Source organism: Protopterus annectens, chromosome 5.part1 (genome assembly GCF_019279795.1).
Source record: "Protopterus annectens isolate FY-2018-M chromosome 5.part1, PAN1.0, whole genome shotgun sequence".
NCBI lineage: Eukaryota > Metazoa > Chordata > Ceratodontiformes > Protopteridae > Protopterus > Protopterus annectens.
The window spans coordinates 476,047,660-476,065,101 of NC_056736.1; positions in this window are offsets into that span (position 1 = coordinate 476,047,660).

A 17,442-nucleotide genomic window follows, 5' to 3' on the forward strand; every position below is an offset into this window, starting at 1 on the left:
GCCATGTGTAGATCATAGATATAATATATATATATATATATATATATATATATATATATATATATATATATATATATATATATATATATATATATATATATAGAGAGAGAGAGAGATATAGATAGATATATAGATATATGTATATAGCTATATATGTATGCACATCCTATGTGTAGAGATATGTCTGTTTATGTAGATATATATATATATATATATATATATATATATATGTAGATATCTATAACTGTATGTGCATACATATCTATCCTGATATACCTATTACTGTCAATATATATGTAGATATCCATAAGTATATGTGCATATGTATCTTATCTGTATATGTGCAGACATATATTGCTATGTATATGTATATATCTGCGTGTTTATATGTATATATATGTACATATACATATCCATCTATGTATGTCGATATGTATATGTGTATATATCTATATAAATATATGGATAATTATATACACCTATATGTTCACCATATGTCCACAACATGGAGTGGAGTCCTACCTCAGCCCCAATAGTCCCAACCTCTTAGTGCAAGGGGATGTCAGGTATGTATTGCAGGTATATATGTAGATGGTTGCTACTATAATAGGGGTTGACATAACAGAAATGTGTTTGGGAGGTCACATCTGCTTTTAACATGTGGGCCATTGGCTACTGAAAGTCATCCTAAGGACATCATAGTTCATTACCACTGCTAGCACAGTAATGATCCTGTGGACTACAGCAAAGATATGACCAATAAATATGGATAGTCTGACACACTCTGGTCAGTCCAGAGGTATACATAGAGCCCCTTAGTGCAAGACATATGGACCAAGCCTGACAATGTGGATGTTAATAGCCACGTGGATGGGTATATCATGTAAATACTGGACTACATTTGCCCCATAGGTTATGCATTCACACATTCCTGTCTGTCCTGACACATAATAACTGCTGGTGCAGAGGTCACATGGCCACATACTACCCAATAGTTAGTGACATACATCTGTACAGCATCCCACTGCTTTGTCAGAAATACATGACAGTTATGGTGGTCCGCAGCAGTACATCTGGCAAATACCTAGACATAACATCACACTGGGTAAGTACTCTAAGCTGCTAGGCATGCAACAAAGCACTGTGCAGGCTACAAGCAGAGTGCCACAACACTGGCCTACATTTCTTATGGGGGAATGCATGTACCTGCAAATATAGCAGGCTCTGCAAGCATGTCACTGCACAGATTAATAGTCACATGTGTGAAAGTGCATAACCACAACCAATGTGAACACAGCCACAGCCACATATGGTAAGCTAGCTTAATATTGCAATATATGGACTGTCTGATCAACACCATCCTCATATGTGCCATTCATAAATTAACCCTACATATACTGGGCAACTACACAGTGTGGTCCAATGCCTGTCTGTGCTATGGGACATGTGTGTGTTTGGCCCTACAAACATGTAAGTCGATAGGGTAACATACACTGGAGCAGCATGTAACATCAGATAGAACAGGACCAAGAACAATGACATCTACCACAGTCTGTACACAGGCCAAGGTGCATATTCAATACACACACTGTCGACAATCACCATAAGAACACAGACCTTAGTACTGTACACACAACCACAGAATGCTCAGGTTATGTCCTCAAATATAACCCTTACTATACATAACGTGTAGCAGTCTGATATCTCACTGGCTTGTTATCAGATATGATGTCAATAAATAATGGTGTACAGAACATATGCACCTCTTACAGCATGACATATGTACAAAGGTTGACAGAGTTGTGGCTGGAGGCACAAACACAGGGCCAATATTGACATGTTGCTGTGATAACCTCATACATTTACTGTTGTAACAGGGTTTGTTGTGACATATGTCCTATGAGGGATATGAAGCCAGTAACTCTCATGGCTGTCACCATGTACTGACTGCAATCCTCACAGTATGCTACTGAAGTTCTCAGATAGGTGCTCTGTTAGTAACAAAAGAAACAAAAGGCACCACACACCTGCCCAGTCTGCAGATGACCCTACAGATGGAGGTTTCCTCAAAAACATAGCACTGTCATGACAGGTATTAAAACATGCAGACCAGCCATATCCACACACACCCTATTAAATCAACATTACTCCAAATGCAGAATAGCAACACTTACATTCTGTAGTCATGTCAGGCACATCCCCCTCCTGTATGTTGGCCTGTTTCCACAGTGTATGTTGTTAGAGGTAAATCCTCAATCCATCTGTTATGCTGTTTGCCAAACACCAGATCTAGGTCTTGCTCACAGTGAATAAAAAGGCCCAACACCAACATGATGTTCCTAGATATTGTAGTGTGTTTCCATGCAATTGGCTATGGGAATGCTTCCACAGCTGTTCCACATGCAATCAGCTAGAGGAGGGGTGCAATTCATGCAGATGCCATCAGCTGATCATGAGCATCATTTACAAAACACAAGCTGCTGCCTAAGCAAAGCAGGTGTAGTTGTCCGCATCCACCAGAGAGGTAGTATGAGAGACAGACTGAGACAATGTAAGTCAGGGAAGGGGTGGGATAGTAAAATCTAAGCATGTTTGTGTCACACACCTACCAGTATAGGGTTTCAAACCTCTGACTGACTATGTGTTGCTATCACATGTCTATGCAGTTACTGCATGCACCACATAGCTAACATGTTGAGGAGCTATCCAAATGTATATGTGATGGTGGGAGACATCTGCAACAGTGAAATGGTAGTGATAAGGTAGGTGTAGTACATGTGCCTGCCCACATGAAGAGGTGTCAGTGTCAACACAACCACACTCTCTCAGGGAATTACACACATTGACACACTTGGCAGGGTCAGGAATACACTTCCTAACTAGTTAGTTTGCCACAATACAGTAATGTGCAGGTATCACATGCACCACAGGGGTTATCCAGCGGTGATATGGACAAAGGGTATGTGAACTTGTCTGACATCAGACAGCATACTTCAGTATGCCAATGGGAGTTGTAGTGAGTGTGAATTTGGTCAAAAGCATCATACACCACACACACAGACACAGGGTGCCAGTACTGACATGCATGTGTGCATTGCTTCACGAGTGTGTAGTGGTTGACTGTACCAGAAGACTATACAAGGCTAGGTGAAGGGTATACCTTGGCATTAGGCCACATGACAATGGTCTGCAGTGTGGCGCAGGGGTGTAGTGTCTGGAATGGCACACACAGGTGGGTATTGTATTCACCATCAAGTCATCTGGGTAACTATTGCCTGTGGCCATTGCTGTGCAATGCTTGCCATGTATGTGTTCTTTAGTCCATGACATGGATACTGTCTGGGATTTGCACACGTCCCACATGCATGTACTGTGACATGTGGAACTGTACCTGGGGTGTCTGGCTCATGTTGTGTACACAGATTGTTATCATCAGATGTGCCTGTCCTGGTCTCATGTGCTGGGAACTGGCAATGGACAGAAGGTTGACCCTACACCTACACTGATAGCATGATACAGGTATTCCCTGGTGTCAGTGGCATCTGTCGATACAGGGCATGTGTTAAGGCATGGTATGTCCTTTGTGGGTCACATCTGATGGCACCACAGGTGTTGCAGGTATCCAGTGGGGAACATAGTGAAGGCATACTGTCTTCATGTACGTGCCTATTGTACAGATGGACAGGGCGCCATGTCCTCTGTAGTCTACTGCAATCACACCATGGTTATCATCTATGGGCAATATGCAGGGTGTTACCAACATAGTGGTTGTTGCCTAGGCAAGTGTGTTTGTGTATGAGACATGGGTTGAGAATATTTTCTGTGTAATACAAGGGCTGGTAACTTTGTTCGCCAGGCCTTGATGTCACATGTAGGGGTATGGATTGCCACCCCAGCCTTTCGGATATTTCACATCTGTTATCCTTGTAAGGTGGACATTGTGACATATAATAGTGCCACCATATAAGAAATTTGCAAAACCCGCTTCACAATGAGTCCAGTTGTTACACACGCACAACCACCTCCACACAGGATGCGAATGACAAACACAGACACACTTGCAATGTCTGGGATTAGAACTGCTACCTAACTAGTTTACTACACTACAGCATTACGCAGTTATAGGATGCACCATGGAGATTACTGGAGTGCTTCTTCCCCAAAGGTGTATTTCACTGGATATGACATCAGCAGGCTTTCCAAAGAAGGTCAATGGAGGATGTAGTGACTGTGAATGGCCTCAAAAGCATTGCACACAGACAAAGAAATGCACACACAAACATCCACACTTGTCATGCATGGGAATAAAGCTCCTACCAAAGTACTATATCACACTACAGCATTACGCTGTTACAGGACGGACCACAGAGATCACTTGGCTACTTTTTTTCCCAAAGGTGCATTCCACAGTGAATGACATCAGCAGGCTTGCCAAAGTATGGCATTTGAATTGTAGTGAGTGTGACTATCCTAAAAAGCATTGCACCCTACACAAACAGAATCACACACACACACACACAGTTGCTATGTCTGGGTTTAGAACTCTGACCTAACTAGTTTATCACACTAAAGCATTACGCAATTATAGGATGTGCCATGGAGAAAACTAGGTCACTCTTTTCTCAGAGGTGCATTTCACAGTGAATGACAAATGCAGTCTTGCCAAAGTAGGGCATTTGAATTGTAGTGAGCGTGACTAGCCTAAAAAGCATTGCTCTCTACACAGACAGACGCACACATACACACACCCACACTTGCCATGTCTGGGATTAGAACTCTTACCTAACTCATTTATCACACTACAGCATTATGCAGTTATAGGATGCACCACAGAGATTACTGGATTACTCCTTTCCCAAAGGTGTATTTCACAGTGAATGACACCAGCAGCCTTGCCAAAGTAGGGCTTTTGAATTGTAGTGAGTGTGACTAGCCTAAAAGCATTGCTCTCTACGCAGACAGAGGCACATACACACACCCAGTTGCCATGTTTGGGATTAGAACTCCTACCTAACTAGTTTATCACACTACAGCATTATGCAGTTATAGGATGTGCCACAGAGATTACTGGGCTGCTCTTTTCCCAAAGGTGTATTTCAAAGTGAATGACATTAGCAGCCTTGCCAAAGTAGAGCATTTAATTGTAGTGAGTGTGACTAGCCTAAAAAGCATTGCTCTCTACACAGACAGGTACACACACACACACACAAACACACACACACACACACACACACACACACACACACACACACACACACACACACACACACACACACACACACACACACACACACACACACACAGTTGCCATGTCCATGATTAGAACTCCTATCTAATTTATTGAGCACACTACAGCATTACACAGTTATAGAACACACCACGGAGATTACTGGGCTACTACTTTCACAAAGGTGTATTTCAAAGTGAATGACATCAGCAGACTTGCCAAAGTAGGGCATTTGAATTGTAGTGAGTATGACTAGCCTAAAAAGCATTGCTCCCTACACAGAGGTGGACACACACAGTTGCCCTGTCTGGGATTAGAACTCCTACCTAATTAGTTTATCACACTACAGCATTACGCAGTTATAGACCACACCACAGAAATTACTGGGCTACACATTTCCCAAAGGTGTATTTCAAAGTGAATGACATCAGCAGGCTTGTCATAGTAGGGCTATTCGGAGGGCAGTGTGTGTGCATGGACCATAACCCATTCATCTAGAGGTAGACACACCACACTCAGGCACACACAGGTTTATATTCCGCAGGTACGTGTATACAACTGCTAGATGACTACTGCCTTGTACAGTCATGTTGCACAACTAGCACTTGCAGCACAGTGTCTGTAATTCTGAGGGATACCAGTGGCTAATTTCTACAGTGAGTGACATTTACACATCATGTGATTGTAGCTATTTTGCTGTGTGCTGGGTGGGACAGGCCTCATGATGGAAGGCTCTTTGTTACTGTCACTCTCTTCCACACATCTATGTATGTCTACTTTTGGGACATTATAGGTTCATAGGTTCATAGGTAGGTGCTAGGCTATTGGCCCTAGGGCATATATAAGCCTAGCCAAATGGTACCCTGGCTTTTGCCTCCCAAGAAAATTATTTTCCTGTGCCCCTGTTGAGCAGAGCCACAGAAGTGATCCCCGGGGTAAATTTCTTATCTCCCATCCAATCATCAAGATTTTTCTTGAAGAGTGCTAATGAGGAGCTTTGTTTGATATAGATTGGTATAGGTTCATAGGTAGGTACTAGTGTGTCCTTGTATATATGTCTGTATTCCTATCCAATGTGCAAAGCATGACTGGTGCATACTGAGAAGTGTATGCACTAACATCTGCAACTGTCAGATATGTATGGTCCACTGTTGTTGGCAGACATGGGCTTCATTTGTTTAAGTGTGTGAGCATGCCCAGTATGCCCTTCTGTATTGAATGTCTGGATCCATTCCAGTTAGTTTGTACTCCAGTGCAGACCTTTGTGGTCTACACCTACAGGTAGCAAACTGTTTCTGCAGGATATCTGTAGATCAGTTGGCAATATGGGGTCAAATTGTGCAAGGGATAGTGTGTACTGTAGGTGACTGTGTCTGTGCTGCTTCTGCTACATGGTACTAGTGTTAACAGAGATATTCAGACATGTGTACTGTTATACACTGTGATGTTTTATGTCCTCAGGAACTGTCAGGTGGACATTTTTGCTCAGAGTGATATCCTGAGGAACACAGGGTGAATGCAGCTGTGTCAAGTATTGTGGTCAAATGCCTACATATTCATGGAAAGTTATGGCATTCTGGAAGGGGAGCTGCAGACACTTGCTGCTGGGTCTGTGTATCCAGTTCGGCACTTTGGTACGGTGCTGGTAGAGGATCCCATATGTGTAAATCCATTGACGTGACAGTATGGCCTTATGTTGCTGTCACAATACCTCACAGCTGTACAGATTCACACATGTTACCCAGAGGCAGGGGTCATAAGTCAGGGCATTACCCCTATTGTGGTGTACAGGCAGGTTTGTAGCCACCCATTTTTGTGTTTGCAGCCAGAGATAGTATGTGCACACAGCTGTGTGTCAGACCTTGCACATTCCATGCTGCCCATGCTCCCACCCTCCCCGTTATTCTATCCTCTTCCATACATTATGCATACATTCTCTGATACTTCCCCTATAGTTATCAACTCATCACAGCTGTGTTTTGGTGTTGATCCACAGTTCATGCATTGGGACATTGTGGACATGTTACTGTGGTGTGTCCACATGGCCTTGCATATAACTTATGTGGAGTGTGTTATGTCATTCTTTGGGTATCCATGACATAACATACATTGACAGTAGGGGTGAGACACAAGCCTTTCACAGAGGCATGTAGGCCATTTGGTGGTGATGCAGGCCACCTGTAGCATGCCATTGTATTCAGTCAGTCCTACAGTTCCAGACTGCCATACAGTATATTCCCCTGGGGTGACAGGGTAGATGTGCTAGGTGTTCATGCCAATACTTGCTATCAGTATTGATAAGGTGGTGTGGATGTTGGCAGGGTGCTACTTACAGCTAGGGACACACCTTCATGGGACACCTGCACGGTATGCTGCACTCTTTCGCTATTGCCATACACAGGTGGGGTCATATTGTATCCATTCCCAACTGCAGGGAAACGACCAGAGAGGTGCCTGCGGGTGGTGTTTGGGTGAGCTGGGTGCATGTGTGCGATGGACACTACTTGCACATGACTCAGAGATATGCATGGGGCATTCCAGTTATGCTGGCTTTTGCAGGGACAGCAGCCATTTCCCAATACATCAGTCCTATCACCTTTGTGATCTGCAAGTGTTCGGCCAGACAACATTGGTATTTCCTACTACAAGCCCAGATAATTTGATGCATACCTGTATGTACAATTCCAAGGGTGTGTCCATTTCATGGCTACACATTATATACTGCATGTCTTGGGTACTTTACCCTGTGCACTGCTTCTATATCTAGCCCAACAGTCATGCCATGTTCATCTTTCAGATGGTGACACATACTATCACCATACATTTACAATGGCTTACAGCTAGCATGTGTTATACTGGGGGGAATAGTCTTTGGCACTGCAGTTGTGAGGACTTGGCCCTGTCGTCAGCAATAACCACATCGCCACAAAAGTCAGGAAATCCTTCTATGTGGCACACCTCATCACTAAGGGCTTTTCATCCAGAAAAAAGGAGGTCATTGCCCCACTGTACTCATCTCTCATTAAAACCATTAAAGAATACAATGCCCCATTTGGTTTGTACCTCTCAAGACATCTGCAACAACTGGAAAGGCACAGAAATACCTCACTAAAAGTGTCACAGTCCTAAAGCAGATGCCCTATGCTGATCGTCAAAAAAACTCCACCTATACTCTGTTACATATCGTCTACTCAGAGGTGATCTCTGCTTAACGTATAAGGCCATGTCAACCCAGAGCTGTTGGACATGCTACACTTAAAGAAATCCCAATCCCTCAGAGACATATGCTCCAGGGATCTAAATCTTGTCATCACAATGAACAAAACATGCTGGAGAGATAGGTTCCTGACCCAGAGACTCCCCATACTCTAAAATAGACTGCCCATACACGTTAAGCAGAGTGCCTCTTTGGCCCTCTTCAAAAGGAACCTTGATGATTGGATGGGAGATAGGAAATTCACCCCGGGGATCATGTCAGTCGCCCTTCTAGACAGGGGTCAAGGAACGTAAGTGTGGGAAGAAATAGCCAGGGAATTGTTATGGCTAGGCTTGTATAGGCTCTAGGGCCAATAGTCTAGTACCAACCTATGAACCTATAACACATGCTACCTTGGCCACCTCAAGTCATCTGTGCTCCACTGGTATTATACCTACACATACATGTTACTTCACGTCTACATCGGATTTGAGGGGGGGGCACACCTGACTGTTACTACATTTCTACATAGGATTTGGGAGCACACCTGACTGTTAATTCATGTCTATGTAGAGTTTGGGGGAACACCTGACTGTTTCTACATTTCTACACAGGACTGGGGGGGGGGGCACACCTGACTGTTTCTACATTTCTAGATAGGATTAGGGGAGGGGGCTCACCTGACTGTTTCTACATTTTTTCACAGGATTGGGGGGCACACCTGACTGTTTCTACATTTCTACATAGGATTGGGGGGAGCACATCTGACTGTTTCTACATGTCTACACAGGATTGGGAGGGCACACCTGTCTGTTTCTACATTTCTACATAGGATTGGGGGGGGGGCAGACCTGACACTTGTACACATTTTCTATGACTGTTCTGGTGGTATGTCAGGTACTCAGTTTCTTTCTGTATTCTAACCTGTCATGCTGACTAGAGGCATATCAGTGTACTACAGGTCTTAGGTTTGATTGATCTACATAGTTTCTGACTTCCTACCCTTCAGAACTAACATCCCACTGCCTGACCCACTGTAGTCTGTCTGTGTAAACCTTTGTTTGTGTTTGTCTGCACCTGTCCTGTTGACTGAGACTGTTGTTGGGTATGTGAAACTCCCAGACTGGCACGTGTGTGTCATATGGACACACATGTGGCCCAGCACATTTCCTGCAGTGGGTTTTGTCACCATGTGTAGTACTGGCTACTATGGAGACACCAATATTTGTTACAGATCTCATGCTGCCACTATAGGTGTCTACTATCTGCTGGCATCCCATTCAGCCACCTGATTCCCTTGCATGCTCACATCCATACCATACATACAAGTAACAACACAGAGTACTCCATTCAGCAAATGGTAACGAGAGTGACTTACCTTGTGGGTATGCCAGTATTGCAGATGGTGCTGGAGGGCTGCCTATGTCAGATGCACATAGTACACTTCCTATACACGGTTGAGCAAAGGTAGTGTCATGTTTGGCATCCCTTTTACTGTATGTGCGAGTGAGAGAGAGGTGTCATTCCCCTGGGTCCCTACTGTGTCCGTGCATGTGCTATGTGTTGCCTCTTTGCCAAGGCCAGGGCATACTGGGCGCACCTCCATCTGCCTACTGGGGCAGGCTCAGGTTGTTCCTCCTCCGAGTCACTCTGTGCCTGTGCAGGCCTTGGCATTGGTGGGGGCTGTGTGGCCCTGTCCCATGCTGTTCCTGCTGCAGCTGTTTCCTCAGGATCATGTTGAGTAGCATGGTACATACGATGCAATTTGAGTACATGTAGCTGGTGAGTACTGCAAAACTCCACCAGATGCATCCGGACACTGGAACCATGACTTCAGCATTCCAAACACATGCTCAATTATAATTCTGGTCTGTGCGTGTGTCTCATTATGGAGTTCTTGTTTGGGTGTGTGTGCATTTCTGATGGGTGTCATCAGCCATGGCTCCAGTGCGTATCCAGCATCCCCCACTAGGTGACTGTAAGGGATGTCCCCACTGGCAAATCTTTGGTACAGCTGCATCAGATGCCAGATGTGGGAATCGTGATAGCTCTAGGGCAGCCAGCACACACATTCATTATAATGCCTTGGCAGTTGATGGAGGGGAAGCCCTTGTTGTTGATGTAGACCCTACCCCACGCACTGGGTGGTGATTTGATGCATATGTGCATGCAGTCTATAGCACCTACTACCTCAGGGAATTCTGCTATTTGGTGGAAGAAATGCATATTGCTGGCCAACAACTCATGGTTGTTGAGGAAATATATGTGCTCCCCGGCATGAGCTGACATGGCATCCAGGAACTGTTGGAATACCCTGGATGCTGATTCCTTTGAGATCCCCATGATATCCCCAGTTGGGTTTTGGGAGGTACCTGTGGCTAGTATTCCTAGGCCTACACATTCCTTGCTATCCACTGGGATGGGTTCCCCTCTGTTAGTTCTGTGTGTCAGGCATGGCTGGCACAGCTCAACAATTTGCTGTAGGTGGTCTCTGTCCACCCTATAGCACTCCACAATTTCCAGCTCTTGTAGCCCCTAGTAGGTTACCCTGGGTCTATACACCCTTCTCCGTCTCCTGATTGTGGGTTGGTTGACAGCATTCTCATCCTCACCACCCTCAACCTCTTCCACATGTTGATGTCTGATAGCTGCTGCAGCCCCTATCATTTTGTAGTTTTTGTTTGTTAAAAGTTCCCCACTTGTATACACCAGTGGTATAACGTATGTGGGAAAACCAGAGGGAAAGGTGTTTGCATAGTTTATAGTGGTGTTCTGGGCTGGACTGGCCTGTTGCCTGCATAATTGGCTGATTCTGATACTTTTCACCTGCCAGCTATGCTATTTCTCCTAGATTACCTTCCTACTGCTGTTTTCCCTTCCCATTGCCTTCCTGTTTGACAAACACAGTGCTCTAATGTGCACAGAGCTGCTATTTTGTGGTTTACTTAATTTTTTTTCCTTTAAAACCTGGTGCGCGGCACACACACCCACTTAAGCAATGTAAAGAGTGATAAGCAGCCTCAGACACACCCCCATGCTTAGCTTTGCTAAGCTAAGGGCAAACACGAGCCACAGGGCTCCAGTCCACTTACAGTATGCCTGACACACCCCCCAATGATGTCAGCTAACTCCTAGGCTTGCACAAAGCTATTCCTGCTCTTAAACTGTTGGGTGCTGACTAGCATGCAGGGAAATCTGTGATTCAGTATCATTCCCCTCATTTGCATAGGATTGCCTGCTGATGCATAATTACAGGTCCCACACTGAGCCTCCCCCCTTAGTAACCACTATTCACTGGCCATGTTGTCTTCTGCCTGCCATTGAGTATAATGGAAAAATAGTGATTTTGGTTAGAATGCTTATTTTAAGATTTATTTTTGATTTTTCACCCGATCCTATTTGCGCACCGCTGCCCTACACTTAAACAGCCAAGATCGACTAAAAAATTTAAAGTTGATTTTATTATTTTTGCAACTGTTTTCCATGCCAATAGCCATATATTTGGCCATCGGCATGCTTTCTACTAAATATCCACCCTTTATTTGGAACTGTCATGGCTCCGTTTTGTAGTTTGCAGAAATGAACTCGGTTACTGGCCGAGTACATTTCTGCAGATTACACTAGTCCTGCACGGCCAGCTTCCAGCTTCCTCGATTGCACATTCACCTCATTTGCATGGATTTCACCTTTAAATGGGGTAATTTGAATACAGGGGCTGAGTCTGTGCAGGACTAGTGCAGGAGCCCTGCTGCACATCCCTACAGCTTATTCCTGGATTGCACTGCTGACATATTGCCTGCTGGAGCTCCTGCACTAGTTCTGCACACTGTGCAGGGCCTGCTGAATCCGGGGGTCTGTCTGAAAAATACACAAGCTACCTACTGAAACAGTACTTTAGTGTAGAAAATGTATTTATTCTCATTTACTAATATGGATCTGATGACTTATAATAAGACCTACAACAAACTATTTTTATAACTTGGTCAAATGACTGTCATTTATGCATCCCACAATACTCAACAATGACTGTGTATTCCACCTTTTAACTTTCTGAAATAATACTATATGTGCCCTGATTATCATATTTCTGTCAATAATTTATTTTAACTTTGTTTTGTAATAATCTTAGTACATTAATGATCCTGCTCACTGGTTAAACTGTATACCATACATCTGTAATCAACAATTGTAATACAGCTCTATATATCCAATAAGTTCATATTAATCTGTGTTCTGCAAGCTGCGCATAAAGGTACTTCTATAGACTTATGTGCCTATGGCTTGTGTTGTAGGCCTGTGGCTTAAAATGTTTTTATTCCTCTCTACCACCCAGATAATGAATGCAGAATCAAGAATGAATGAATGAGTGATTGAATGAATGAATGACTCAGTCAGTCAGTCAATAAACAAATACATTTAGGTTCATAGGTAAGTAGAAGACAGCTGTTTTGTTGGCTATTTTAAGCCAAGCCAATTTCCCTTTTTCACTTTTGGTGCTTGAATTAACCAATCCTGTTTGATGTTATATTGGTCTTACCCTTCTCATGTTTGATAATTATATATTATCAAAACAAACAGTCTCCATGGTGTCCCTTGAGGTCTGACAAACCCAGTATGTCAATATACTGGATACAAAAACAAATAATGAGGAAACTTCTCTGTGGGAAAGATCTAAGATTCCCTAGTGTTCAGGCATATAATAAAAAACATACTGTGAATATCCAAACTGATAACAGGTGGTAGAAATATTTTCTTTAAAACTTTCCGAAGTATAAATCCACTAATGAAAGTAGGGAAATAGAAGCTGGTTCAAGTCAAATCTTCTTTATTAAAAACACAGAAACATTTGATCCAAATAGTAGTTGAACAAAAAGGAATAAAGTGTAGAAATTCACCATTCCATTTATATACCTGTATAAAAGCATGTTTAATATCATGAGAGTGGCTTACTAGGATAGCTGTGTTGTAAATGACAATTAGAATCTTCATAGATGTTGTCCTTGTTACCTAGTTGCTATCAGCCCTGTGGCCTATACTCCTAATCTAGGTCTTGGGCTCTGCTATTTGATTCAAAGAAGGACCACCTTCCTAGGGACCATGGATCGCCCCTTCTTGACCAAGGTGGGTGGGGAATTTGTTTGAAGGTCAAGGATGTCTCTTGTTTATACAAGGTCCAATAAGGCACTCCATTTGGACATGTATAAGGTTCTATTCCTGTTGGAACGGTAGTTTCCGGGATCCAAGGCAGATCCAGCTGCAATTGGGATAACTGTGTCAACGTTTAGATCCAGTGTGATGTAAGATGAGGGGGGATAATTATAGCTAAACATGACACTCCAATGAGGTGCCAGTTCATTGTAGTTTTGGCTTTACACTAATAGATTTCATAGGGTCCCATGGATGCTGTATTCTTATTTGTAGTATCGGTGCTTAAAATCTGTGTGGTCAGCATTGGAGTTTGTTCGCGTATTGAGATGGGCCATTTAGGGGTTTGAGCCTGTGAAGTTGCACTGAATTGATATTTGGCATTATTCTGTTCCTTCGGATCAGTAGGATTAATGCTGAAGCTATTTGTTTCAGAGTAGATTCTGATATGCGCTACTTAGATTCTTGATATAGTTATAGAATGCTTTGTGGTTGTCTTTTTGGAATCTTTGGGCATTTTATTTTCGTAACTAGCTTTGCCTAGAATTTATGAGGCCTCTCAGTTGGAACTGAGGCTAGTTTTCTGCAAAAGTTTCAGTTTTTTTTTCCTCTTCTGCCCCTCTTTTTTCCTCCTGGGGAGTTTGTTTTTTTTTGCAAACCACCAGATTTCATTTCCTTTGTTTGAGAGCATTTTATTCTATTTGGATGGTTCACTTTCATGGGCTGAGTGTTTGATTCTATTGTTTGCCTTTCAGTAGGATTGGGCAGTTGAACTTTCAGTTCCCTTGTTGTCACTTGAGTTGAACTTTCAGAAGTTCTGGACTTGAGTGTTTTCGCTGTGGCTTTTGTCACTGGTTTATGGTGGTTTCTTTACTGGGGGGAGGGTGTTTTATGATGTTAAGTTTACTTAGCTGGGGTGTGGTTGTGATGGACGTGAGGGGTGACCATAGGCTGGAGCATTGATTTCCATGTTGGTAACACTGGGTCTAGGCATTTGTGTTGATCCAGGGGTAGCTGAACCAGTGATGGGGGCTTGTGACCCCTGGGCAGAAGGGGATTGAAGGTGCTGGACATGATGGATTTCTAATTGTTAACACCAGGGTAGCTAAAATCACCCAGTATCTAATACTTTCCAGTTATCTTAATACTTTTAGTGATGTTTAAGTGGATGTAGTGAGAATATCAGGAACCATTGGGGACTTGCAGCAAGCCCTGCTTTGGATTGCAGAATTACCTAGTCTTAGTGTTGGCCAACTAATTTCAGATTGTACTGTGTGTAGCAACCTATTGAGGGTGTGAATATCCCAGTGTTATTGACACTCCCTCCTGGTTGAAGATCTGGTGGCCCTGGTTTGCACTGTCAAAAGTGTTTCAATCTGGTTGTAGCCACACCATGTGGGGGTTGCTCTCTGGAGATTTGAACCACTCCCTCTGCTAGCCTTCAGATATCAGGGTTCTCCATTTTTAGGAGGTCTGTTCTGAGTAGTTACCAGAGACTTCTAGCATTGAGTAAGTTTACCTTCAGTGTTGCATGTTTGTACCTGTTACGGTGGTGCACTTGTCCTGAAGTAGTGGTGGTTTCGTCATTTGAAGTTTCCCACCGGCACAGGTGTTTTGAGAACTGAAGTTTTACAGGTGCAATCTATCTCTGGCAAAGCCCAGGCAGACAGCAATCATGATCCCCTAGGAAGAGTGATACTGGATTAGCCCTACAGGTGCAGATCCTTTTTTATCCAATTATTGTGGTCAATCATTTCGCCAAGGCAGGGTATCATTCTTGGGCTTAATTTAGGAGTCTACCAAGGGCTAAGTGTCATTGTGCTATGGTCTCTGATCTGGAGAGCCTTATGGTATCGCTATCATCAGGCACATAGTTAGGAGCTCTCTCAAGTCCTTCACTTAAACATGGACATCAATGATGAGCAATACTTTTGTACTTGTTGTGAGTGTTGTTGAGTGTGGTTGGCAAGGCGGGCGGATCCCATGCGTTGAATATAGAGCTACTCAGTGTGCCGACTCCTATTCAACCTATGTGAGAGGGACATCAGTGTGTGCTATAGAGTCACCTATGACTAACTATAAGGTGTAACACTGGTCTGCCTTAGTATGTGAGCTGGGTGGCACACTGGTTGTGTGGGGAACTATGTGACACACATTGTGATTGGTGCTTGTTTCATGCTGCTTTCAGCTTCCAGAAGTCTTTTTGCTCTTTGCAGTTAAGGCATGTCTGTGTATGTGGACTTATGGTTGCTATATTGCTGTGTTGTGTGGGTGGGGGTGTGGGTGGTTTAGAAGGGCTTGAGGTGTAGTGTGGGTGTTACCTGGGTGGAGAACCTTTTGCTTCTTGGGTGGAGAGAGCTTTGCATCTTTTGCCATGTTGTGCGCATCACACAGGAGGGGTGTTGGGTGTGTGGAGATGAGGCCACCGTGAGGATGAGAGTGTTGCTGCATTGTCAGGCATGCATTGAATTCACCCAGGAAGCAGACCCTTGGACCGAAGCTTGGAGAACCCAATTTTCTTTTTTGGTTGCATTTTTGGTTTTTGTTTTTTTTCTTAGCAGTTTATAGAGCAAGGTATAGTTAGCAAGTTTAATTTTAGTGCCTACTATTAATTTCTTCTTTATTTGTATGAGCAGTTAAGTTAGTATGAGTTTTTTATTCTATGCTTCCAGCAGGTATTAGAGAAAGTGCTAGTCACAGGATGCTGTTAGGTAAGATTGAGGTAAGATTACACACTGCAGCACTGCAGAAGTTAGGATGCAAAAGTAGTAAACTTGAGTTTTACCTGTTTAAAAAGTTAAGGTTTAGTGGAGAGAGTGCTTATTTTAAAGCAACTATTTGGATTGAAAGGAAGTGGATTTAACTTTTTTGGTACTATGAAATAATGTGTAGATGGCCAATAAATTTAAATAAATAATTGAAGGGGATTTCTCAAAAATGATGATTTTGTGATTACTCACATAAGCCAGTGAAAGCAGAGAGAAATGAGATATATGGTCAGATTAACATAAGAGGCTTTACTTGCTAAATACCCCATCCCCCATTCACCAGTGTGATATTCAACACAGTGCTGCCCTGTGAATACAAGATATGATAAGTTAAACTAAACCTAAAGGTAAACTAAAAATTTTACATTAATAATTGCTAAAACTTCCTGAAAGTATCTGTAGTAAGAATAAATGGGATAATCCCACAGATACTTTCAGTAGACTTGTGCATGGGATATCATATATATGAGCTGCTCCTGTCTATTAATATTGCAGGGGGGCAGTCTTGGGGTGAATTTTCTATTATCCATCCATAGATCCATGTTGTATTTGAATATTGACTGGGATGAGCTTTAGAGATGAGCTTTGATTTATGTGCATGGACAGTCTGTTCCAGAACTGTGATATCATGTGCAAGGTATAACAGTCTCTTCAAACCATTCTGTTGATGTTATAGAAGAGGTTTATATCTCTGGGTTGATATTTCTGATGCCATTTGACTTGCTGATTTACAATAGGTCCATCAATATTGGGCCAGAGGATGCCCTTTATGCCAGACATTTTAGCAATCTGTAGGATACTAAGGATACTGAGTATAGCGATAGGGGTTTGAAGGAGTCATTGTAGGACATGTTGTTTAGGCCTTGTATCCTTTAAGTAAGGTATCTCTGTGGGTATTCCAGTTGTTGCATGTGTCTCAATAGATGCATGCTAAAGGGGGCATTATACCCAATAACTGGCCTAACGTGGGCTGAGTGAATGGTGACATCTCCAAATCTAGATACAATCCATTTTTTATAAGCTGCAGAGTGTAGAAGAACTATCTTATGGCAATGGATACATGTTGGTTGAAATTTAGGTCACTGTCCACATAAGTTCCCAAATCT